This window comes from Leptonotus elevatus, chromosome 11, assembly GCF_054856555.1.
Source record: "Leptonotus elevatus isolate MCC_2025b chromosome 11, RoL_Lele_1.0, whole genome shotgun sequence".
Lineage (NCBI taxonomy): Eukaryota > Metazoa > Chordata > Actinopteri > Syngnathiformes > Syngnathidae > Leptonotus > Leptonotus elevatus.
In genome coordinates, this window is record NC_141249.1 from 7240774 (window position 1) to 7265479 (window position 24706).

The 24706-nt window shown below is 39.2% G+C and overlaps 1 protein-coding gene and 1 long non-coding RNA gene across 8 annotated transcripts in view; one reads left to right on the forward strand and one right to left on the reverse strand.

Moving 5' to 3' along the window:
• Positions 1-635: 635 nt before the first annotated feature.
• Positions 636-24706, forward strand: part of LOC147165661 (protein FAM163A-like) — a 28540-nt gene continuing 4469 nt past the window's right edge. For 2 of the 7 annotated variants that reach the window (XM_086088216.1, XM_086088209.1), the window contains exons 1-3: positions 6745-7092; positions 23728-23830; positions 23903-23927. The gene's annotated coding sequence lies outside the window, so the exon portion shown is untranslated. Of the gene's footprint in view, positions 773-6744; positions 7093-16026; positions 16121-18709; positions 18796-22811; positions 22915-23727; positions 23831-23902; positions 23928-24706 lie in introns of those variants that run through there. The other 5 variants (XM_086088210.1, XM_086088211.1, XM_086088212.1 and 2 more) reach the window with 5 other exon arrangements.
• On the reverse strand, positions 12352-18068 carry LOC147165662 (uncharacterized). The gene is made up of 3 exons (XR_015096404.1): positions 17944-18068; positions 15541-15627; positions 12352-12469 (listed from the first exon to the last, which is right to left on the reverse strand). It is a non-coding gene; the product is annotated as an uncharacterized LOC147165662 (long non-coding RNA).

Here is a 24706-nt window from a genome sequence, read left to right on the forward strand (position 1 = left end):
ACTTTTGGTTTCAACTGTATACAGAAACCTGAATGTGGTCATAGGTCAGGAAGATTAAGGGGATGCTAATACTTCCGCAAGGCACTTTATATACAGCCTTAGGGGTGTGCCGATCTGGGTTTCATGCTAGCATGATCATCCACGGGTGATATTGACAGATACCAAATCCGATCATATGGATTAGCAGCACATTTTTAAATTTTAGAGCTTCCCACTTATTTCAATTGTCGATTAATCTATCGATTACTTCTTTAAAGGTGCCATAGTATGAAAATGCACTTTAGTGGGGTTTTCTATCAATAATATGCATCCCTGGCCTACAATCCAACCAGGTATGAAAAAAGTCCGTCCGCGACTTCTCTAGCTTTCTCCTCCTTTCTAAAATGTGTGCTTCAAACGAGCAGATTAAACTTTCGTGACTTGGTGATGTCAAAAAGACACGGAAGTGCACTCGACCCAGCCCCCTCGGGTTAGTGGCACCACCTCTGGTAAAGCTTTGTCACGCCCACTGAAATTCAAGAAGCTGGCTGCGCCTTTCTTTTTCTCCCCTGCTAGCAAATGCTCCGTGGAGAGGGGAAACAATTACCAGGAAACGTTCGTTCCAAGTCTTTGAGAAGACAGTGGATTCATTTTATTTTTGAAGGACGTGTACCAACATCATTTCTCAAAGGACTGTTTTGTTAGTGAAAGCCTGTTCAGAGCTGGATTTGCAACACGTTTAAACATATTGGATCGTTCTCAACAGTGAGACACGACTGCAAACGGGAAAGATGTAAGTTTAACATTTTTGATTTAGCCTTCCTTCCTATCCTTTCTAATAACAGATGTGGACCTTCTGCCATATTACTGGTGTATTCTTAGTGCCTAAAGTGGGAGCTATATTTGTCGTGTGGAGGTTTGTTTAGTTACAAGAGGTCAGAGATGATAAAGCAGGCGATGGTTGGATAATATGAAGCGGTTGCGTATTGTTTTGTCAAGATACAATCCGCGGTGGCTAACTTGCCGTGACTGGCAACTCGCCACGTAGTTGACATGACATTGCGATGCTAACCGGCCGCTAAGTAGACAGCTTGCACGTTGCGACCGCGCAGTGGCATAAATGTGCACATTTGTGTTATTCATAACCGCTTGTAAATGTCTACAAGCATTCACGGCAAAATAACGCTCGTGGGAGATTTGCCGGTTACGGCAAAATAACCATTGCCTAAACAATCACAAACTAACGCTACAACATAGTCTCTGTAGTAACGTTATGCTACTTTTTCTTATGGTAAAACTTATTGCCACTTTTCCACATATTAAAATAGTTCTCAAATGTGTAAAAGACATGTCTGTATTTTTCATTTCTTCTGCTCCCATGGCCAGTCATTTCCATTCACAACATTAGCACATGGCTACCATGACCCAAATCACTGCCCCTTCGAGAGAGAAGGGTATGGCCTAGGGTGTGGCCTGGTGCAGCTATTTACATAAAAGTGACACACCCCTAAAACAGGCAAAACAGCAAAAATATTAGATCCAAAGTCAACTTTGACGAATGCAGGTCAAAAAAGTTAAATAATATGAGACCTTTAAATAGATTAATCAGATTTATAATAATAAAAAAAAACACACAAACATTTTATCCAAATTTCCATCCCTTTTATTATACATAAACAGGGCATTATATACCCATAAAATGCACCAACATCTATAGTATATTATGATATAGTTACTGCCTAGTTTGGCGTGTAACATGTTGAAGAATGTGGGAAGGGGCACTGCGGGTGTCTAATTGACTGCAGACTACAAATTACGAGCTGCAGTTGAGCTGCATTTATTTTTATCGACGTATGCCAATCGCGTACGTACTTTTCCACTGAAATTGGACAGTCACGATCGATTGGCCATTTGATTGATTGGAGCACCGTGTGTGTATTTGTGTATGTATGTGTTACTTTATAAACTTCGTTATTTTTTTATTAATTAGTGCCTGGACTTACTCAATGTACTTTTGATGAAAAACACACCATCGTTAAAAAAAGAAGAAGAAAGAAATCAAATTTGATCATAATGGTAAATTGTAAAAAGAGTACATTTATGTATGGCTTTTATCTACACTATGTCCAATGTGCTTTACCAAGCCTCATATTCACTTTTTTAGTTTTTTACATATTGAAGTGTACCAAGACTGTATGTGACCGACACGCTAACACAGCTGTGTCAACCTATGGAAAGGTTTTTATTTTTAGTTAAAATAATTTTGCCTCCGGGATTCCTCGCGGTATACTGTCCAACAGGAGAACCCAGGATGTTTTTTTTTCTTTTGGTAAAGTTTTAAAAATCCATCCATCCATCCAAGTCGTACCAGCTAACTAGCACTAAGCTAACCTAGGACGACTTGTCTCTTTCCAGTTCAGCGTCCAAGTTTGCAATCTCCCTTCATGCTCTTCATTCTCACTCGAGTCTGAAAATTCCGATTCGACATTTGATTTTAACGGTCAATTCACATCTCAATTGAGTCAGCCAGTTTGCGCGCAGTTTGTATGGTTGACTTTTTTTACATCCAGTTCAGTGCCCTCCATTCGCTGTCAACCCTACTCCATACTGAAATTAAATACTGCACAAAAGAAGTACTGTATATCAACCTTTCTTCTCATGTTCAATTTGCAATCAATGTTAAAAAAAAAAAAAAAGGCTAGTTATTTTTTATTTTATTTTTTAGTCTAAAGAGATTTTTTTTTCCTTCACAAACCAATTTTACACTCAGATAAAGAATAGGAACTGATTTATCCTTAATTAACTTAATATGATATGGTTGATGGATCATAGCCATTGGATCGTCACACTCATCTCTCAAATAAGAGAAAACAATTTAGTTTTAACTGCATAAACCTATCGTGTCTTATTGAATAGAGGTCAAAGCATGCCATTGATCAATTGATGAATTATAACCACAAACGCACACACGTTTTCATCACACTTGTTTATACCATGTAAAGAAGTTCATGTATGAAAACAAGACAGGCTTCTATTTGAACACCAATATGCAACATTTTGTGTGGTATGGAGGGGAAGGGAGTATGTGGAAGATGGGCCTGGTCAGGCAGACACGCACTTAACCTTATTAAGGGAAGGAGAGTAATGTAGTTGCAGGCCAATTAGTGTGTGTGTGCTGAATGAAGCAGGAAGATGTGATTGCTTCGAGTTATAGTAACATCAACCCAGGAAGAGGGCCTTATCGAGGTTTTTGGAGCATACACAGGGTGTCCAATTTTGCTCATGTAAGCCCATACTACCATATTGCTCTTTTATATTATTCCTCCACACCCAGACTGCAAATGAATAGTGCTAATTTACACATTTGATTGTTTAATTTCACATTTGATGTATTAGTACACACCACAGAGACCCAATGATTTTTATAGAAACAATAAAAAGAGTTTTCCATAATATGTCCCTTTTTAATACAAGATTAGTGGATTGTTGAATAGCTAAACAGTTTGAAAGGGAGGAACATCAAAAGTGACAACTGTCTACTTCTGTCATCAAGTATACAGTAGGCAAGGGGTGGGACTCCTTGACTGTCTCACAATTCGATTTGATTCCGATTTTTGGGTCTCCGATTCAATTCAGAACGTTTTTTGATTCAAAATGATTTGATTGACAATGATTTCTGCTTCAATTTATAGATGTGCAAAGTAAGAATCGTCATGATCTACTCCAGTCTGACTCGCTAATGCTAATTAGCACGCTACTCATGGCACTTTTATCACTCAAAAGAACAGCTATTTATACAAAACGCTTCAGGAATGTATACAGCACGTTGACATTACTCACCGCCATATGCTCTTCCTACACTTAAAAAAAAAAAAAAAAACTTTTATTGGAATAACTTGATTGTGACTTTTTCCTTTTACTTTCTAATGTGGCTACAACTTAACAGTGTATCAGACTGCGCGGAACCACACTGCCCCTAAGTGGCCAAAACGTGTACATGAACAGCGCTCCCAATAAAGGCACACGCAAACAAGGGCAAGACAGTATAAAATAATTTAAATAAAATCGATTTTGGGACATTTTAAATCTATTCTGAATCGTACTAAATGAGAATCGCGATTCTTATGAGAATCTTTTTTTTTTTTTTGGGCACATCCGTAGTAGGCACCTATTCTCTTCCCTGCATGATGTGGCCTGTGTTGTTTTCCAGCTGCAGCTGAGCCCCCACCCCAGTTAATATGCAATCGCACACCCTGACACTTCCATTAAAGCGTGTTTATGGCAGCTGCAAATAATCGATATGCAGATACGACGGCCTTTCCACATTGCGTCATAGTGCAGTTTGCAGTCACAATAGGGATTGTGTACCTGTCACTCATTCTGTCAGTCCCTCTTCAATCATTTAAAAAAATACAGATGTAGTGCACATTCATCTTTGCAAAGGCACAATGTTTGATAGGATTGTGGTTGTATTGGACCTTTTTAGATTGTCTCCAATGTTATTCACGTCGCCATGTTGTGAGTCTTTACTGTCTTCAAGCCTCTGTTGAGTCTTTGGTGCATGACACTGTAGGATTAGTCCAACAAAAGTAAGCTATACATCATATCAGGCTTGAACAGGCTTGCAGCTATTCGAATGGAAAGTGGGGGACACACTGGTCAGTGTTGTATAGCCACATAGGATAATTGTCAGCGGAACGTATGGCGACCTTTCAGCATGTATTACGTACTGTGTATGGATAAACAGTACTTTGCAGAATGATGAGTACAAACAGAATAGAACATGGATGGATGGATTGATAAAATCCCAGTTCTATTCTAATCAACCCGACTCAGCCTTGTTTGGTCAGCCAGGTCCACTATGTCGATATCTGCACGGACTTGCTTGGAATGGTAAGTAGATTAAGAGAGCAGTGATTGAGGGGAAATCAATTACTGTAGCTCAGTGGTCTGTGTTGAGGATGGCCTATACTGTAGCGCGGATCACTAAAATCACATCGGCTCCTTTGCTTAATGCCCTGAAAAAAAACATCACCACAATGACCTAAAAGTGTCCTTGTGTGTTATCCAGACAATCCCATTAAGCTGATAGGTCAGTTTTTGCATTATTGTCTTTATTATTGTGTCATTCGATACACCAGCACAAGGTTTTTTTTGGGTTAATTACTTAAGGGGTTTAATTTAAGTACTAATTTATAGAAAGCAGAGAGCATGATACACTTTCAGCCTGTTTATGGTGTATATCCCACAGAGGAGGCGGGACTTCACACATAAGCGCTGTTTCCGGTTGCTGTTTGCGACGTGTGGGCCGCGTCTGCAGTGCTTGTACGAGTGTGTAGTGTGTCTGTCTCAGTTGTCCGAAGCATTTCAGAGAGCTGAGACGCCCTGCGCGCTCCCGCGGTTGGGGGGCGCAGGGGTTGGAGGTGCGAGTGTTGGAACGCTGAAACGGTGCTGTTGTGTGTAACCCGGAAATCCGTGGGCTGTGGCATCTAAACCAAACACACAAATAGGCTACGAATTGAACACTCAAGCAGCTACAGTAGGCCAATACCACGGATCTGTATATTACTGGATAGCCGATAGCTCATACACACCCATGCAAGCCGTTGAAGCCACAGGGCGGCCATTTTACTCCCCTCATTTCGTGCGCAGACTATTGTACTATAAACTATACGTGTACGTACAGATTAGATGTTTCTGCCTACCAACACACCTGATACTAAAGATCAGGATCGTTATCAGGTATGCTGATGAGCTGATTATATAAATCAGGTGTGCTAGTGGGCGGAAACATCTAAAACGGGTGCTCAAATTCGGTCCTCGAGAGCCCCTATCCAGCCTGTTTTCCATGTTTCCCTCCTGCAGCACAGCTGAATCTAATGATCAGCTAATCCGCAAGCTTTGCAGAAGCCTGATAACGATCCTGATCATGAATCAGGTGTGTTAGTGGAGAGAAACATGGAAAACAGGCTGGATAGGGGCTCTCGAGGACCGAACTTGAGCACCCCTGATTTAAAAGCTGCAGGACTCCAGACCTCGAGGACCGGAATTGGTGAACCCTGCTCTATACAGCTCGTAGGCTCTTAGGGCCGGTGGTTGAGGGAGTTGTGGCGGGGTGGTCAGTATTTTTTAACAAGTGGATGGTATGAACTGCTTTGAAGACCAACTTTTTCTTTTATCACTCAGTTCCTTAGACCCCAATATTAGATTTGGCAGATGGACATCTTTTGTTGAATTACAGTTATAATTCTTTAATTAAATTTAATTCCAGTAAACATCATTAAGCATATAATTTATAGGCCTACATGTATTAAAGACAAGTTGTAAAATATCTGAAGTCCTCTTGTTTATGTTAAACAAATAAAATCATGCTGTTTGTAATATGGCGGCCTCGCAGCTTCAAAATTCTTGGCTTATCGGCTATCCAGTAATACGTACAAATCAGTGGCCGATACACAACAAACTACAATAACGGCCCATAATCCTGACGTCACTCGATAGACTATACGTCCCTTAAAGGGACACAGCTGACGCACAGTAACTTATTCCTAAATCAAGTCATCTTTATTTATACAATAATTATTTTCCTTTATATAATAAAGTGGTGGGTTATTCCAATTAGAAAAATAAAATAAAATTCTCTCAATAGTGTAATATTTTAGTCGTGTCTTTTTGTGTATTAAATCAAAACAATGCGACATTAAGGATGCAAGTAGTGCGTTTTGTGGGCGGCTCCCATCTTTATGCGCCTCCTCCCTCTCAGTCGTCACTTGTATGTTGTTTCAGCTTTGACTTTTTTGTCTGAAAGCTTTCCCGGTAGCTGTTCATTTTCTTAGAACGCCCAAAATTCGAATGTTGTTCTATTTAACGCGCGTAGAAGCGCCTCCTCGTGTTCAGCTTATTTCACCGTCGTGAACATGCTCGATTGTTCCGCGTCAGCTGTCAATGCTCACTGTGTGGCGATTCTCTGACCTTTTGTGGACGGCTCATTTGGAGGTGATTGTTGGGTGCGGGTCAGTGCTTATTTGCTGAGGATGCTGCTGCTGCTTCCTTAACTGATCATCCCAACCGAGACGTGCGCTAGGAGAACCAAGCGCCATGTAACTATCTCAGGTATGGAACTGCTGTGCATGGTGTGGAATTACTGGATAAAATGTCAAGACGTCTTGTGTGCGTTTTTAGTGTTGGATTTTGTCCCCCACGCTCGTTTTTAGTGGTTGAAATCTAGTTTTTGAAGTTGATGTGGTTTTGGTGAAATGCAGATATATAAAAAAAAGTTAATGTAATTACTAATTTTGTAGTCTTAGGTGTACCAGTGGTCCTTGGAGAGTGTATGCTCATTAAAAAGAAAAGAAAAAAAAGTAGTCCAGAAAAACGTCCTGTTTTTGAAAGGGAAAACAGGAAAGAAAAAAACTATAATTTGTACTTGCTCACAATATATATATATATATATATATATATATATATATATATATATATATAACATGACTTGATTAAGAGCATTTTATTAATACAAGCAGGGCTGGACTAGCCATCTGCCACACATCTGCCTCTTTTTGGGGCCGATGCAGTGTTTTTTTTTTATTATTATTTTCCTATACATTTTACCCCAAGAGACTGACCCACAATTTAGAGGGAACAGTCCATTAATCTATTTCGAATATAGATAGCAAACTGAAACATAACCAATAAACATCAGTGGCAGAACTACATGTTAGTCGGGCTGAGCCGGTGTGCCTAAGTCAAAATGCAAGGACTGATTTTATTTATTTATTTGAGCCTGTCCAGCCCTGAATACAAGCAGCCTAAATTATTTGTAAAATGTATTTATCATGAGACAAACATACATTATTGTTCTAAAACAGTATTAGTAGTGACGCACCGAATATTTGTCCACCGAGAATTTTTGGCCGAAAATACAATTAAAGCCGAAATAATATAACCGAAATAGGATGTTGTGGTGACGCAAGCAAAAAACCGCTGCAAGCAAGCGTCTGTTTGAATTAAACGGCAAACGCGAACATTTAAGCGGATCGAAAAAAGACAGAACTGTCGTGTACTGGAGTACAGGTGAGCCACTCTTTCTCCTGCAACGCCTTCCCTTTTTATATATGTATATATATATATATATATATATAAGAGCCCCTCGGACGCTTCCACTTTTTCACCGGCATCCGGTGGCCGTGCTAAAAACTTTAGCTAATGCTTGCACTATTGCTATCAACAGTTTTAAACACGCAAACACCGCTATCTCCGGGTGGCGGCAGACAGAACGCTGTGTGTGACTTTGCAGTCCATTTCCAAAGCCGATTAGCTGGTGCGAACAAATGTATTTATTTATTTTTAAACGTTGGTAAATATGCGAATGTGCCGATTTTAAGTGCGCCGCACCTTGTCCAGCCGCACGCATCTGTGTCCGCCTGTGCGAACTACATGCCAGTGCTAAATAAATAGTTTATAATAATATTATAACTTTAATTAAATAGAATAAATGCAATGATAGTAAAAATTGGCATATTTTTTTTCGGCGTTTAGTTTTTTTGGCTAAGCATTTTTCATTTTCGGTTTCGGACAAACATTTTCATTTCGGTAGTAGTATTAGTGAACAATGGACAAAAGTAGTGTAAAACAGTATCGTAGTGAGACCTCAATATTGCTTTAGGCCAAATACTATAGCTTGTAAATTTACATAGGGCCTATCCTAGGGGTGCACAACTATATGATGAGAAAAGGCTTAATGGCCATAAAATCCCAAATACTGTTTTGATATTTTCAGAAGTTGAATTCGACATGAGTAGATGTGCATGTGAATTTTGATGACGATTCATATTATTTTAGTTTCACTAAAGCGATACACCACTGAAAACTCATTTTCCAGTATTCCATTAAAGGCATTGTGTATAAAGAATAAAAGTGCAATATCTCTGGCATCTTATTCCCTGAATCTTTTTTTCAGTCGATTAAGTATCAATAAAAACATACCCTATCCAGTCCCGTGATCACAATGACATCCGGTGCCTAAAAATGGGCAGGAAAAATACCGTCTTCTATCGCCAAATACTGTGCCAATTCTGATCGGTGTGAATCGCAGCATGTCAAGTTTCATGTCCTTCCTTGGGGTGGGGATGGGGGGCGGGGTCTCCTAATGTAGGGTTAAGCACGCTGAGCACAACAAAACGTAGCTGGCAGAGCGTGTAAAAGTTAGCCGGATGTTTACCGTCCAGGTAGGGACCATCCACAAATTTCATATTCCATGGTGATGTATGTCCCACATACGTCACCTTTTAATATTTAATTTCTGTAATTTAGCATATTGAGTATTAGAATGTATGATGAATAGTTTCCATGGGACAATTGTGGAATTATGCTTTGCTGAGTGTAAATGCATGGCAACAACCTGACATGTAATCAAGTCGGTACAAAAGCAGGTGTCGTGTGCCCTGACCCACTTCTGACTGAGGGAGGCTGCAAAATACAGCCAGACTAAATAACTGTGGAGCAGCCTCTCTCGCTCACCACAAAGCACTCCCTTACTTACACACACCCCCTCCCCCCACACACACACACAAGCCACACATCTTAAATTCTCTGCTTCTGGTAGATGTGATACAACAGGAAATGGGATGATTTCCCAGAGGTGTCTGCAGTCAGGCCTATCACATGTGACACTGCAGCCATGGAAAATGTTTGTTGTAACAAAACTGGAATATATAATCCTTTCTTTTGGGACATAATGTGCATGTTGTTAGCTAGAGTCCTTACCTTCATCAATAAAGGATGCATGCTGTGTATACTTTTTAGGCCAAACCATTGGATGGCTATGAGTGTTGTGAAAGTCCAACGCTCTGTTGTAGAGATGGGCATCAATTGTCAAATCAATTGGAACTGGGAAAAATAAATACAAATAAACAAACATGAATAAATTAACATTTGTGGACAAGTTAGGTCGATTTGATCCCAAAATAACTAGTTCGTATCTTCATTTAAACCTGGGGTGTTTTTGTTGTTGTTGTTGTTTTTTACCCCCCAAGGGACACTTTGACATCTTTCCTTTTTTAACACACTAAAAACCATCAGTGTAGATAAGTATATGCATAGTTATTAGGGGTGGGAATCTTTGAATGTCTCACGATTCTATTCTGATTTTTGGGTGTGCAATTCGATTCAGAATCGATTTCCAATTAAGAAAGATTTTTGCTTCAAAATGATTTGATTGACTGATTTTTGCTTCAATTAATAGATGTTCAAGGAATCGTAATGATCTACTCCAGTCTGACTCGCTAATGCTAATTAGTGCGCTACTCGCGGCACTTTTATCACTCAAAAAAACTGTCTCCACGCTGCAAAAAAATAACTTTTATTGGAATGACTTGATCGTGACTTTTTTTCTTCTACTCTCTAATGTGGCTACAATTTAACAGTGTATCAGATTGTGTGGAACCACACTGCCCCTACGTGGCCAAATCGGGTACAACATGAACAGCGCTCAAAATAAAGGCACACACAAACAAAGGGAAGACAGTATAAAATAATTTAAATAAAATCGATTTTGGGACATTTGAAATCGATTCTGAATCGTACTAAATGAGAATCGATTTTTTGGGCACACCCCGAATAGTTAATAGTTGTGAATCAGTTGTGAACTGGAATTGAAACAAGGAACCAAAATCGTTCAAATTCATACCATGTCCAACCCTAGTTGTAATGCTACAGGTCTGTTTGCTTTACTTTTTTTGTTTGTTTGTTATTTGTAACGATTGGATTGTCATTAGTTGTTAACATACAGATTTATCACAATTCCAAATAGCAGGTCAGTAAATTGCCTTTGCTGTTGGTGGGCATGTTGCTTTGGTTGAAGATTGCAATTTTTTAATAAGATCCCAAATAGGGTTGCAAGTTGCAGCTAACGATTATTTTAATAATAATAATCATCAATGAATCGATTAAAGAAAATGTGTTTTGATTTCCACCTCTATTCAAAAATAGAAGATCATTTCATCTTTCAACTTTGACAGTGCAGAAAACGCACAAACATAAATTAATTATGTTTCAATCACTAGTTGTGTCAGACAATATGCAAAAATGTTGATCATTATTTCCCAAAGTAAAAGCAAATGTGTCATTTTGATTCAACACAAAGATAATCGGTCCGCTTTCAAGGAGGACTACAGAAATCAGAGATTTACTGCTGAGAAGCAAAAATTCCAAGGATTTGGAAAGTTTTGATTAAAACCGGGTATCTAAAATAATTGATGATCGATTTGTTGTCCATTCATCGTTGCACCTCTAATCCCGAATTGCAGGCACTAAATTGCACGTTCACTCACTCAACAGATTGCAAAAAATATAAAAGTGTCAGAGAATGCCCAATTTGAAGAAAGTTTTCCAGGCTGATAGGTTTCAGCATGGAACATTTTGGAGAAGACTTGTAGGCACAAAATGAAGTTTGAGCTGATGGATTAGTAAGTTTTATTGGAAGACAAACATATTGCTGAGTTACAGAAAGGAATTCTATCGCTTCCATATTGTCAGGAAATGCTGCATAAAAGTCATGCTAAGCACCCCTCGAAAACTTTTCTAAAGAGAGACTAAATTAGGCCCAAAGTGTCTTTGTGTTGTGTGTTTATGTGCACGGGGTTGTTTAGGCTTGTGTGCTAGAGTATTGTAAATAAGACAGAGAAGAGTAAAGAGTTTCAGAAGCTCTGTGTAAATTATTGAGGAGCCTTCAGAATGGCTGGATTGGTGCTTTCTTGCCATGAATTTGCAATTTAGCTGTGCTCTCGTCGCACAATAAATGGAACTGGATAACACGACGCTGAATTCTGTCCACTTCCAACTTCAGTAAGAGTCAGCCTCATCTTTGTCTTAGCATTTTCAGCCATCTTTCGTTTTATGGGTTCAGTCAAATTATTGATGAGTTGTAACTTGTAGGTATTGAGATTATAGTTATTTAGCACTCTGTATTTCACAATTAAGATTAATAATAGGTCCAAAATAGAGATAGACCGATATGTTTTTTTTCAGAGTCGATGCCGATTATTGGTAGTCAAGGAGGCCGATAACCGATATTTGAAGACGATATTCATTTGCAGAAAAAATAAAAACTCCAGTACTTGACTGCTTAAATGCCTTTTGTGATTTGCAACATGTTAAAGGGTTTTTAGATTTTAGGAAATAGACATTCTGACAGAAAGTGTATGGTGCCCCTAGGCTCAGCATTATGTCTTATAAGGTTAAATGGAAATAAATATCTTAATAAAATTTACTACAGTAAAAGGGTTTCCCCAAAAATAAATATAACTGAAATGTTCAATGTTCATCTTTCACTTATCTTTGTTTTAAAGTTCTAAAACAAAAACTGTATCCTAAACGGAGCTACTGGCCAGCTGATAAATAAATGTCTAATCAACACGGCTGTCTTCTCTCCTTTGCTTTCTGTGGGTGTTCCGTCATTCTTGTGTGCCACTGCAGTCTTCACCATACTGGTTTTCTGTGGTAAAAAAAGTAGTGAAACAAACAGCCATGAGTGACTTTCACTCTTCACACACATACACACACAGGAACGCACGTGCACTCGCTCACTGCTTGCTTTGATCAATATTTCCTAACCGTTGCCCGCATGCTAATTCCCAAATATCCGCTAATTCGCGAGCTAACTGTTAGCTCGCAGGCTAACCGTTAACCCGCACGGTAATAGTAGCTAAATTGCCAGCTATTTATAAAATGCTGAATATCAACGCCGATTATCGGCCGGGCCGATTATGGTCTAGGCCGGGCCGATTATCGGTCTATCTCTAGTCCAAAATTACTGACCTCAAAAGCAGTTTATCCGTGTAGCTATTGCTAAGGTAGATATATACCCAGTAAAATCGAAAATGTGAATTTAACTCCCATAGTGTTAAAATTAACACTTTCGTTGAGTTCATATAGTTCTCAACAGTTCAGAGTTAAATTTACACTTCCAAAAGTGTAAAAATGTAACACATTGGTAGAGTGCACTTACAACACTCAGTGTTATTTGACACATAAAAGTGAAATTTTTACACTTTAACTCTTTGACTGCCATAAACGTTATAAAACGTTTAGCATAAACCTAGGGAAGGGCGCCGAGGACGTTAAAAGACGTCCCCTATGGTTTTTTTTTTTTTTTTTCGAAAACGGGTGCAGGAAAGCCTTGGGCAGCTGTGCTGAAAGTATCAGGCAGATCTGATTAGTAAAAGACTCGTTTTGGCCCCTAGAGGGCAGCGATGACTCTCTTTGCCCAAGGTTGGATGGGCCGCCCACCGTGGGCGTCAGTAGAAGACGTGAGGCGGAGCTAGAGTGTTGAGGAGACAATGGCCTGGTCAAGCCACAATGGCTTGACCAAGCAACCGGTTGCAAGCAGCTCACGCTTGAGCATTTTTTTCAAAGACGGAAAGCATCAATCAATACTAAAAAGCGCATTGATGTCGACGATGATGATGACTCCGAGCTTGACGCCAAAGTTGGAAGCCTTGACGCGACTATTACGATCACGTAGTAAGCCTCACCGGCTAAGCGCGGCTAGCGCGGCTAGCGCTGCTAAGGTCGGAAAACGCGCACAATAGCCGGCCGGGTACTTCTACACAATCGGACATTCGATCGGGCGATGGAGAGTTGGCATCGACCAATGCAGATTGATGATGATGATGATGATGACTCCGAGCTTGACGCCAAAGTTGGAAGCCTTGACGCGACTCTTATGAACACGTAGTAAGCCTCACCGGCTAAGCGCGGCTAGCGCTGCTAAGGCCGCAAAACGCGCACAATAGCCGACCGGGTACTTCTACACAATCGGACATTCGATCGGGCGATGGAGAGTTGGCATCGACCAATGCAGATTGATGATGATGATGATGATGACTCCGAGCTTGACGCCAAAGTTGGAAGCCTTGACGCGACTCTTATGAACACGTAGTAAGCCTCACCGGCTAAGCGCGGCTACCGCTGCTAACGCCGGAGCTGCACAAGCGGACATTCGATCGGACAATGAAGAGTACCCCGAGTCCAATGCATATTCATCGGAGGAGCGGGTACAGTCTGATCACGGAGAAGACACTGTTTCTGGACTACGATGCCACCATGAATGGAGTGGATAAAATGGATCAAAACATCTCTTACAACCCGGTGTAGCAACTGAAGGACACGAGGAAGCGAGACGTAACGAAACCGTAGCATGATCCTGATATTAGACTTGATGGCAACACACACTGCAGTATATACATGCTATTCCCCGGAAAAAACGGCCTGCAAGAAAGTGGAGCACGCGAAGAGGCAATCTGTTGTGCAAATGCTGTTGCGTCTTCTTGCACGCAGGAGAGTGTTACAAAAAGAAAAACTGTCGTTGAAACATCCACATATTTGTAAATAGCACCACAGTTGCACACATTTGTAAATAGTTTGCCAAATTGTTGTCAAATTGTTACACTGTTGAATGTAAATAAACGTATTTTGCTATCAAAAAACACTTTTTCATTCTTGGTGGTAGTGTTTTATAGAAGTAAAGCACTATTTAGGTGTTTGTGGCATCATTCATGGACAAAAAGAAGTGTAAAATTCACTAGAATGCATGAAATAATATTGTTTCACTAAAAGCTTGATTTCTCCGTATTTTGGTCCAAAACAGGCGAAATTGGGTCAAACTAACCATTTTCTATTGTTGATTACTAAAGAACGGAATAAGGTAGAAACAAACTTTTTTTTCTGATGAAAGATGAAAGTCCAATCTTTCATTTGGTAGTACGTGTGTTTCCATAGTCCAAACAGAACATTTTCTGTGGACCTTGAAAGATTAGTCAAAATGCTTAAATCGGCTGGCACTGACGGCATCCCTTTTCTGAAAACGTCTGGCAGTCAAAGAGTTAAAGTGTTATCTACTTTCACCTATCAGTGTTGTTTTTTGTCATTATCTGTGTTATTTCCTTACATTTTTTGGTGTTAATTTCTCACAGTTTTGTTGTTACTTTTAATCACGAAGTGTTTCATTCTGTTTTTTGGTGTTCATTTCTCACAGTTTTAGTGTTACTTCTTGACTTCTACGCCACGAGTGTTCGCTGCTGCAATTTTTTTTTATTGTAGGCTTAGTTCCCACACGACTCGGGTAAATACGAATTGCCGGTACGGCAAAATATCCACTTCGTTTTTAGTTTTACAGAAAAATAATGAACATAAATTACACTACTCCTGGAAATCCGGAAACTTTTTGTTTTATGTCTCACACTTTTTCTACGTTAATTAAAAAAAAATCCATGGGAAAACGCAGCTTCTTTGCGAGAGAAAAGAGCCCGGATGTAGAAGGTAACTCAGCTCGGAGTCAATGAGTTTGACTCACTGAATTAACTGTGAGTGTTCAAATAACACCCAAATCAACACCCAGTAACTCAAAAATAATTAACAGTAGATTTTTAACTCAACTTAACACTACAGAATTTGCTGTGTACTGTCACCCCTCTCTTTAAATATATATGGTAATTTTAAGGTAAAATTAGAACAATTGTTGCATTGTTAGTCATTGCATTTTTTTCATACAGTAAAAGTATTTACCAACAGTGCTCTTTTCTTGCTACGTGAGGGTGTGAGGTTGAGGCTTATTGGTGCAGCTCAAGGTCCATGGACAACAAACAGCGTCATCTGCAAGTAGAAAGTAGTTCTGCATACATATTAAAGACACGCGGGCATAAAATAGCCCTTTTTTTTAATATGATAGTTTATTCACACGCTGCACTTCCTGTTAAGTCGTAATGCAAATAAAGTATTCACTTAATTGAATCACAGACATGCAATATGATAGATAAAACAAATGCATCAAATATTTACAACGTGAGACATTTCCTCTGGATCCCCAGTCACGAAATCCACTTAGTCTTAACTCAGCCACATGAGAATAGAAAGGAAAACAACTTGATACATGGAGATGGAATTGAATCTCTTTCCCCCAGAGAACCACTCAAGTTGGTTTATAGAAACTCCTTAACTTTATTTGACTTCATCAGCACAGAGCTTGTAATCGCTGTCTTATGCAAGCTTCGTTTGAAGCTTAAAACAAGAGAGCGCTTTTGGGGACGCTAATTGCCGAAGTGAGTCGGAGGCCTGATGAAGAACTTGCTGTGAAGAATGTCTGACAGTAGGATTCCGTTTATTTTTATACTGAGGGTGAAGTATTGCATCACCCTGCCTTTCTTCATTTGCTCTGTCTTTATATAATCTTATTATCAGTCCATCCATTTTTTGTTGTTGGTATATTTGTCTTCATTAGTGCCGTGCGTGTGCTGGGGTGTATCCCATTTTGCAAGATGACCGGACTGGTCGCCAATCAGTTACATACACATTCACACCTGCGGGCAATTTAGAGTCTAACAAATGTTTTTGGAATGTGAGAAGAAGTTGGAGTGAACCCACGCAAACTATAATAATGGCAGCCATTGGGTTTGGCAGGCTCAGATCATTTCAGCGAATTGGCACCTTAGAAAGGAACACATTTTGAGGGAATGCAAAAATGTGTAGGGAAGTTAGCGAAATGCTATGACCATCTTCCCTGGAATGAATCTCATCTCTTGTGTGTGAGCAGTCGTGATTTCTTCGCTGCCATCTATTCACTGTCGCACACAAAATGTCCACGGAAATGTATGCTAATGAAGTAGTGGTAGTGGTGCATTACTCCATCAAAGATAGACGCTGGACCATTTCATTTGCTTTTATGTGGCTATGGTGCTGACCAGCAGAATGGGGAACAATAATTATACTGCTTCCCTGCTGCCAGCGTCACTTTCTGGGTGTGCGTTAAGTGATGCGCCACTGCTGGGAAGTGTTGAAGGGTTTCTGGTGAAACAAACAGCTGCAAACCTCATAAAGCAGAGTGACGACGCACAAGCTGTCTGCAGAATGATCACATCGTTCTTCTGCTTCTAACACGTTATTGCCAAAAGCATCACCTGCCTGGACTCGTATAAATAAGTGACATCATATTCGTAATCGCAACGTTTAGGATTGTGTTTATGGGATTTTTTTATTGTATTTATTTATTTATTTTAGAATTATATAGTCAGAGCTTTCAACTGTTATGGATCGTATTTTGGGATGGAAGTCACTTAAAGAGAAAGTAGTCTAAACATGGTATTCAGATGAATATTATGTTAGTGGAATATGAATGAAGCAGCAAAATCCACCCATGTTTATCCATCTCAGGTGGCGGCCATTTTGCCACTTGCCGTCGACTGAAAATGGCATCACATTTGCTCAGGTATCAAACAATCACGGCTCAGTTTACAAATGTCACATGCCCAAACTCAGAAAACAGGTGAGCCATGATTGGTCGTTACCCAGGCCCTGAACAACTGTGATGTCATTTTCAGTCAACAGCAAGTGGCAAAATGGCTGCCCCCTGAAATGGATAAAAACTGTTGGATTTTTTCTGCTTAATTCAGATTTCACAAACCCAATAGTAATCGGAATGTCGTGTTTAAACTAGTGGTGGGGGGGGGGGTATAGAACATATTGATAGATAGATAGATGACAGACAGACATAAAAAGATCATTGTGATATATATATACTTGATGACACGTTAATTGCAGGCACGGCGTCATCCCACTGATACCTTCCAGTAAACTCTTTCATATATGCAGTGGAAGCGAGCAGACGCGGCCAACGTTAGCCGAAAGCTAACGACTCGGAAGTGATTGTCTCTGTACAACTGGAACTGGTCATGAAACAAACAAAACAACAGCGGTAGCTCTGTGCTGATCTGAGATAATTCTATCCATGCCAATGCTCATTTAGCCTAACTCTCTTTTTTCCCTAACTTGTCGCTTTAAAAATTTTTTTGAGAGAGATCTCATTATTGTTCTTTCGGTAATCTTACCAATTCAACATGACATCATCATTGCTCTTTGTGTGTGCATACGTGCGTGCATACGTGCGTGCGTGTGAGTTTGCGCTCATTAATTCACCTGAAACCCATTACAACCTGAAACCGAAGACTTCAGAATCCCGCTAGAGTTGTGAAGTTGTCTGGAGACCTGAGAAAGGATCAAAGAAAAGAAAGAGAAGTGAAATCCAGCACCGACCAGACACCACGTACTACCCACAGGGTTACCAACCAAAATCTTTCACCAACCCCAGAAACATCTAAATTCCCACAAAATAGGGAGACCTTCGAGACCAAAGGAAAGACTGAGGAAGGAAGGATAGATGAAGCAGGGTGAGATCCCCAGACACCAGCCTCCACCGAATCAGCGACTTGAGGAAGAAGCAGATTGTGTTTGAATTTGGGTAGATGCTGGTGTGGTGTATCTGGCATGCATGAAAACCTCCACCAAGGAAGGGAGCCGTCGACACAGTTCACCTGGATTCGTTGCAATTTCAAGTTCTTCAAGTTCATGCCAAGCGTGCTGAGTCAGTACGACACGGATGAAGTAAACGCCTGCTCGTCATTGCTGTAGTGGTGTGCAACAACAACAAAGCACACATCAGATGGTTAATTGAATTTCCCTTAAGGGATCGTAAATTGTAAAAGTAAAAGCAAATACATTTTTATCAGCAGCAAGTTGCTCTGTGCTTAGCTCGGTGCGCTTGTGATTTGTACATCTGCCTGACAGTTCAGGGTTCAACGTTTGGTTCTGGCCTTGCTGTAAAGAAAATGAATGGATGGTCATAAACTGAGGATACACGGTTGGAAATGACAACTTTAGTGACCTCAGGTATTTTATTCCGCAGTCTCTACTTTCCTGAAATCAGTTTCGGCCACATGAGGACAAGTAATGTAAACACAGGAGACCTTCTTTCTTCTCTTCGTTTTTCAGGTGGGTTGTGTGTGCTTTTATTCACAAATCAAACAGTGTTTTTGTTTGCCATGGTTGTTGAACATGTGGCAGGTTTCACTCGTGTTTGTGTTGGACTGGGCATAAATACAAAGATCCAGAGCAATAACAAGTTCATAGAAGAGCTGAATCAGAAGCTGGCAGGCTTTTTGGCATTGAGAGACTGAATAGCTGCACCATTTGACACACTCCAATTATAAATTTGGAGTTTATGGCATCAGAGCGGGCATCAGCTTGGATAGAGAAAACGATAAAAACATGATGTCGTCTGTGTCTTGAGCTTCCCAAGACAGAGTTGTTTAAGCAAAGCTATTGATCATGTGCTTTTGTTTGTATTGGGCCAAGAGGATGATTCTGGGGAGTGGTTCTTTGCATTCACTGCATTCTTTGCCACAAAAATTGCCAGCGGAAGAATCAGGAAATTTAACTCGATTGATCGTTAGTCTTGTCAGTCTCTTTCCACTAAAATGTATTTGATTGAGAAGCAAGAGAAGGAAGCTAGAGCAACAGTTGTGTCTGTCCGTTTGCTTATAAGGTTTTACATGTCATTGTAAATGTTTCCAGATCCCAAAAATGTAATCTCATTAGCGTTAGATTCCTTTATTTCAAGCTCCATGACCTAAAAATGTTTGCCTAAAGTCCAGTGCACAGATATACAGAACACAATGTATTGATCTATCCATCCATCCATTTTCTATACAGCTTGACCAGACTTAAAGAATCGATCATTAGTAAAGAACATTTGACTTTTACAGTCACTCAAAATCATTACTTTCACAACATACCGAACGGCTATAGCTGTTAGCGAATTAGTGTATCAGACAGAAGTAATAGACTATGAGACAATACACAGGGGCAAAGCAACAGCAAAGAAAATGAAGTTATCTAGTAAATTAAGCTCAGCAAAACGTTGCTTTTTACTACTAGACTACTATTATGAGTGTGTTGGGAAACTATACTATACTTTTTCTTCATTATTTCATCAAACCCTGACTGTGGAGTTGTAGAAGGGGTGACTAGCATGTGTATGGGTCTGTGCACGGGGCCACCCCTCAGTGAGATGTTTTATCACCCTGGCCACAAACATTGTATTAAATAACTGCTTCTCTGACTGCCAAGCAAACCCAACAACATCATGTAAAGAAAATTGCTCTTGAATTGGTCCTCATTATTCGATGTATATCCACAATGTTGAGACATGTTTATAAAAACACTAGCACAATGATTATATCAATGATTCCGTCAATGTTAATGAATTACATTGGAGCAGTTTTTGTTTCATCCCTTATAGCGTTACCGTACCAAAGCTACACATGTGCTCCCGAGATAACAGTCGATTATTGTCAGCTCACATGACCTAAAATCCAATTACCTCCAACATTTATCCCATTATTTAATTTACGTCTGCTGCTGTATTGTGTTTCCTACCACAGCGTCAACTCATTATGTTCATTTGAATAGTGCATGCTAGATTAGATCTTTGTTTTGCTGCAAGCTGCAGATGAATTTCCCATGAAATTACCATACTGCTGGGACAAATTTCTGTTTAATTTTTTTTTATTTACAGTGACATATCTTATCAGTTTACACTGTAGAATGATAGAAATATCTAGGCAACTACACTTATACTGACTTGTAATTGGATTTTAATGGCAATCCGGCTCAAGGTCAATACAAGACATAAAGACTGTTCTCCATTTGTGTTCGTTCTAGCATTGGAATTGTTACTGTTCAGAGTTTAGTGCTAATAAAACCTTTGCTGCAAACCAATAAGATCAGATCTGAGCGACTCATTTTTATTATATCGACACAATTCTCAATTAAGTAAGATGCTTATTGGACCAGTTAAGGGTGTAACCCACCTCTTGCTCAATGCTAATGACAATTGACAACAAATAGAAAATGGATGCAGTGTCTTGGCAGGCCAACAAATTTCACCACAGTGGCTTAAAAACTAAATTGACTTGCGATTGTAGATGGAGAACTGGAGGAAGTTTCGTCCCTACACACATTTCTTGATTAGTTTAACTAACTGATTCAATTTAAGAATTACGTCTTGTATTTCTATCAACCAGGCAGCATAAAAGAGACATTGTAAGCTGGAGTGCCGCGCAAGCTGAATGCCGCCCTGAGTTACAAAAAAAAATCAATCCTGTAAAAACCCTCCGACGAGTCAAGGCCTTTCAGGTGCTCCTGAAGACGGATGGCCATGACTCCATTGGGAACATTCCATCAAAGGGAGAAATAGCGATGGGAGGGGCTTTTGGGGGGAGGCGGGGTATTCATTACTCTGACAGACCCCAAACCAGCCAAATTCAGTCATGTAACATGAAGTCATACAATGGTTAAGGCAAGAACTGGAGTGTATGCATTTACAATGACAACAATTGGATACAATATGGAAATTGCTTAATATGTATCCAGCCAGTCGTGAAGCCTCCATCCTAGCAAGTGACTCTTATTACTTTCCATGCATTAATTTTTTATAGTGCTTGTCCTTATTTAGGTGGCGGGTGAGCTGGAGCCTTTCCCTGCTGACTTAAGGCAAGAGTTTGGGTATACTCTTGACTGGTTCTGCTGTATAATCAATCAAAATGTCACATTCATACTTATGGGCAATTTATGCAGGGATCTTAAACAAACGGCAAGCGGGCTAGAACCGGCCCATCAGTAGGTCCAATTTGGCCCGTGAGGACAAAACGCAAATTGCCGTTTTTAGACAAAAATTAACTGTTGTTGCTAATTTTATCCACTGTAGCGTGCACTGATAACCACTTAAATGACATTCCGAAATTTGGCCGTTACTCCGGATCTGATGCAAAAATGTTGTACCGATACACATTTTCAAATTATGTTGCAATAAGATTAAATAAAAAAAACAAGAAGTATTTTGACCTTTCGTTATTTTTACATTATTAGACTGGAACATCGTTTTCCGGCCATCTTTAGATCAAATTCGGGTTTAATATGAACCCTGCATTTAAATGAGTTTGACACCCCTGATTTAGAGTCTTCATTGGATATACCATGCATTCCTTTTTAAAAAGTGCAATAACTATCTGTAGAAAAACAGCAGAAGCAGACCAGGTAGAGTCTAATTTGGGAACCTGACTGTGAGGCAGATATGCTAAGATACTGAGATTGATAAAAACATGATTTTGCTGCTTAACTCATATTCAGTATACCGTGTTAAAATAGTGGGGCTGTATAGAACATTTTGTAAAGAAATATTTGGGTTGACTTCCCTTTTAAATTGATAATCAGAGGGATAGGACAGTTTAGACTGTTTAGTGTATCGACAATTCTGAGTCAAGTCAAAATGGCGGTCAACTCTGTGATATGAAGCTCTCCTCTCATTGAAAAACATTGGACTTTTTTTTTTTTTTTAAGAAAAAGAAAAGCTTTGGATCGATGTCATTTGATTCGTGAGAATTATTTTAATTTCAAAATGTGATTAAATGTTGTTTGACTACTATAACGATCTGCCTGGTTTGTATGCTAGTCACAGGCAACAGCAATACAATGTGCGGTTTGTTTACACCATGTAAAGGAAGCATTTGCATTGCGTAAATGTCAGAAATGCTTGGATATTTGTAATTGTAAATTACAATATTTCTCATTCAATCATGCGTGGAATATTTGTTGGCGATCATATTTATTGAAGGACATGCAATCACAGCTTTTAATTGCCATCTGTGTTGTCGGTTCAAATAGATGTTTGTGAATACTCAATCTTTACAATGTGTTTGTGTCAAGAGTCTTATCAGCATCCAGGCAATACATGGTACAGAGGGCCGCTGTAATCTGGACCCAGCGGTGCCTGATCCAGCTTTTTTTGCTCATCTCTGCGTGCATATGTGTGGATGGATGCAACACACACACACACACACACACCCACACACACACACACACACAAACCGATGCAAACATAAAAACAAATTCAGGTCTCCAAGTAAATTATGAACCTAAATTCAAAATGCATTCATTAATTCTGACAGGTTGCATGGCGTGTTGGCTCTGAGATTGCAGCCTCTGCAGAAAGTTGTGATGCTGGATGATGTCGAGGGGAGTCTGCTATTTGTTTTCCACAAATAATTGAAGGTAAAAGTGCCTGTCTGACAGAAACATTAGCCCAGCGCCTGTGGTGTACTGGTGCAGATCAGGGCCTGTGGTGGATGCTTTTTCGCCTCAGCAGGGAATTTCAAGCAGTTCCTGTTTGCGTTTTAAGCAGCAAAACCACTTTTGTAATCATCAGTTGGAGAATTTGCAAGACTTACTGTGTTCTTTGTCTTTTATGCCGAATTTCCTTTCACTAATGCAAGATTGGACAACCATAGCCCTTAACTAATTATAAGGAGAATCAATTTTCAGATGATGTGGTATGCTTTGGATTGAGTGACTCCTCCTGCTTTATTCTGTTCTCTTTCCATCAGTAGTCTTTTGATACAAATTGATCTGTCCAAGAAGAATATGTTCTGTTATTGCCACCTGTCAGGTTGGTGACAGTCTTGTACACTTCTTGGTGGAGTGCATTTCTTGTTCTAGATTAAATGAGCATAACTATAACATTTTATGCACACTTAGTCATTGAAAGTATCACGTGTATAGCCTAATGCATGACATTTTATAAACATAAATGGAATGAACTTTGTTGTGAATGTACTTTGTTCCACAGAGAACTTTCATCTTTCTTCTTAATCTTGCATCATTATTACTTCTTGTTTTACCCTCTCCCTGTTCTCTTGTTCCTTCTGGTGGTTTATGCTCCCTCTCCTCCTCCTTTACCAGAGGCATTTTATGCTCTTAAATTGTTCTAAATGGCCAGTTTCTGTCCCTTACTGCCACCGTGTGGAGATGCAGCTGCTCGAATGAGTTTCAGATGAGGTCACAGTCATACATTTGTTCTGTCCACAGAGATGTCCATAAGGCGTGTTCATCCAGGGGTGGGACCATATGACTTTAACCTCTGAGCTGACTTCAGTTAACCGTTCCAGTTACCCAGGGACACTCTTCTGATGTAAGTGCAGCTAATGCAATATCCATCCGTTGGTCTGTCATTTTAACAACACTTCTTTGTATTGTTTTCCAGGTGTTAAGCAGAGCTTTACCTAAAAGTGAGTATAACAGCAACAGTGGGATATAAGATTTAAATAACACAATGGAATAAGTCGCTAATAAAACCTAATGAATATGAGTATTATTTGTAACTTGCACCATTGAGGTGGTAGGGCACAATCTGATCCCCAACTACCAAATCCACAAATTCCTGGTGGCCATAACATACAGAACATTAAACAATTTTATAAAATTATATTTCAATTTTAAAAATATAAAAAATAATAATAATTGTATTAATTTTAATTCATAAAATTGTAATTACATTTTTAATTTTTCTTGTTTTTTATACATATTTGATACAAAAATAAAATGCATAAAATTAATGGTGGGATGTAAGATCTAAATAAAACAATAGAATAAGTCTTTATTATTGTTTTCCAGCTATAACATTTTATTAAAACATGATAAATATGAATAATATTTTTAACTTGCACCATTGAGGTGGTAGGGCACAAACTGATCCCCAACTACCAAATCCACAAATGCCCGGTGGCTAAAACATACAGAACATTAAACAATTAAATACAATTATATTTTAATTTAAAAAATGTATTTAAAAAAAATGTAATTGTAATAATTTTAATATATATATTTTTTATTATTGTTTTTTTTATATACATATTTGATTAAAAAATAAAATGCATACAATCAATGGTGGAATGCAAGATCTAAATAAAACAATAGAATAAGTCTTTATTATTGTTTTCCAGCAATAAAATATTATTAAAACATGATAAATATGAATAATATTTTTAACTTGCACCATTGAAGTGGT